Below are 2,214 nucleotides of genomic sequence, written 5' to 3'. Positions count from 1 at the left end.
CAGGAAAGCAGACCTTACGATGACAGGCTGAAAGCCATGGGGCTCTTTAGCCTGGAAAAGTGCAGGCTCAAGAGTGATCTGATGGCCACCTTTAAGTTTATCAGGGGTGACCACCAGTATCTGGGAGAACATTTATTCACCAGAGCGCCCCAAGGGATGACGAGGTCGAACGGTCATAAACTACTGCAAGACCATTTCAGGCTGGACATAAGGAAGAATTTCTTTACTGTCTGAGCCCCCAAGGTCTGGAACAGCCTGCCATCGGAGGTGGTTCAAGCACCTACATTGAACACTTTCAAGAGCAAATTGGATGCTTATCTTGCTGGGATCCTATGACCCCAGCTGACTTCCTGCCCTTCGGGCGGGGGGGCTGGACTCGATGATCTTCCGATGTCCCTTCCAGCCCTAATGTCTATGAAATCTATGAAAACCCAGCAGTTCTCAACATTTTTAGACTCAAGGACCCCCTTCCAAAACTTTTGGGAATTGAGCAGCACCCCATTTCAAAAACAAACTTATTTATTACAATGCTAACCTCCTTGGATAGTGGGGCCAGGGGAATGGCCAGGCACGGACAAGCCAGATGTAGCACCCTTTTCAGACTCTTGCAAGCGCCCCAGGGTGTCCCGGCACCTGGTTGGGAATCCCTGAGCTAACCCTTCCTCACAATGCACTCCCGCAGGAGCAGGTCTGGTAACAAGGTGGCAGGTCTCAGGAGCAATGCGCCTCGGAGGAGAGCTGGGGAAGCTTTCCCGTCAGGGATGTGAGCTCTGAGGTAGGGTTTGTGCTCAGAGGAAGCAGGCAGCCATGCAAAGGATTGCAATTCTGGAATCTGAGGAATTGTTTTGTGAACCATAGGCAACGTCACCAAAGACTTCGCTGACTGGGGATTAACTTACCACCCTGCGCCGAAGTAACGAACATGTCCTCGATGCCATGACTGCATCGGATGGGAGGAGGTGCTCCGTGGCAGGGGAAGCACCTTGCATCTGGGTCGACAAAGGCAGTTTTCCTTATGGGATAACTGTTTTTCTGGCATGGTTTAGCGCTGGGACTTAAAGCTGACTTTATGGAAAGGGCAAGCTCCCCTCTACCTTGCTCCTGCGGCTGTACAGCTGAGGGCAGGCGAAACTCGGGGGCCGCTGAACCTTGGCCTCCAGGCTTGGGCCTGCAGTAGGATGCCAGCCGGAAGACATTGGAAATATCTGGAGCCCCAGGCAGGGGTGGAGGATGCATGCCGGTTGTAGGGCCACTTATGTTTCTGGATTGACTTGATTTGGTGGGGAACACGAAAAACGCTTTTAAAAAAGTAAATAAATAAGGAGGTGCGCCTCAGCACTTCCAACCGGGCCTTCTGGTCAGACATTGGAAACGGGGGCTGTATCGTTCATTTTTAATTTCACAGACGGGCTCTCAGCTTGGAGGGCTTGTTGCTTTGCCCGGCTGCCATTTGTGGTCATCGCTGTGCCGCGTTTGCAATGAGAGTGCTGGATAGGCAGACTTCTGACACAAGCGGGGTCTCTCATGTCCCCGTGAATGCTGCCAGTGTGGGGGCAATCCCCACCATCTCCGCCCCATCCTGCTGGAGACATTTGGGGGGCACTGAGCCCCCTGGCCCACGCAAGGCAGTTGGTGATGTGACCTCAGCTCACAGTGACAGCGATGCGAGCGCCATGACGTCGTGAAGCAGTACGTGACAAGAACATGACGTAACACAAACCAAGGACTCTCGGGTGCTGTGACGTCACACTGTCCATGGTGTGATGTCACGCGGGGGCGGGGATGATGGAAGGGGCGTGGCGTCACCACGCCAGGGCGCACGGCGACCCCGCGAGTCTTGGGGAGATAGAGCCCGGTCACTTCCGGTGTACCTGAGGGGACTTCCGGTCCTGTAGGAGGTACTTCCGCATCAGGAACCGGAAGGCCCGTCCCTACAGCTGTCAGGGCGGGCCGCCGGCAGGTCACGTGACGCGGGGCGCAGCGCAGCGGCCGGTTCCCGAGCTCTGTTGGGCGGCGGTGAGCACGGGAGGTCCCTATAGAGTTCACACGTCCCGCGTTGGGACACTCGGGCACCCCTAGACACCCCACATGGGGTTACTGTGGCACCCCCTATACACCCCACATAGGGTTCCCCAAAATCCCCTGTATGTCCCATATGAGGTCACTCCAGCATCTCCTGTACACCCCATATAGGGTCACTGCGACACCCCAATA

The 2,214-nt window shown here is 55.6% G+C and overlaps 1 protein-coding gene across 1 annotated transcript in view; it reads left to right on the top strand.

The window, feature by feature from the left end:
• The first annotated feature begins 2,001 nt into the window (after window positions 1-2,001).
• ZDHHC4 (zinc finger DHHC-type containing 4) overlaps window positions 2,002-2,214 on the top strand; it is a 14,533-nt gene continuing 14,320 nt past the window's right edge. The window contains exon 1 of the mRNA XM_019512757.1: window positions 2,002-2,016. The gene's annotated coding sequence lies outside the window, so the exon portion shown is untranslated. The remainder of the gene's footprint in view (window positions 2,017-2,214) is intronic.

The sequence above is a fragment of the Gavialis gangeticus genome, unplaced genomic scaffold (genome assembly GCF_001723915.1).
Source record: "Gavialis gangeticus isolate Ggan-Ray unplaced genomic scaffold, GavGan_comp1, whole genome shotgun sequence".
NCBI lineage: Eukaryota > Metazoa > Chordata > Crocodylia > Gavialidae > Gavialis > Gavialis gangeticus.
This window is presented reverse-complemented; position numbering and strand designations above follow the sequence as displayed.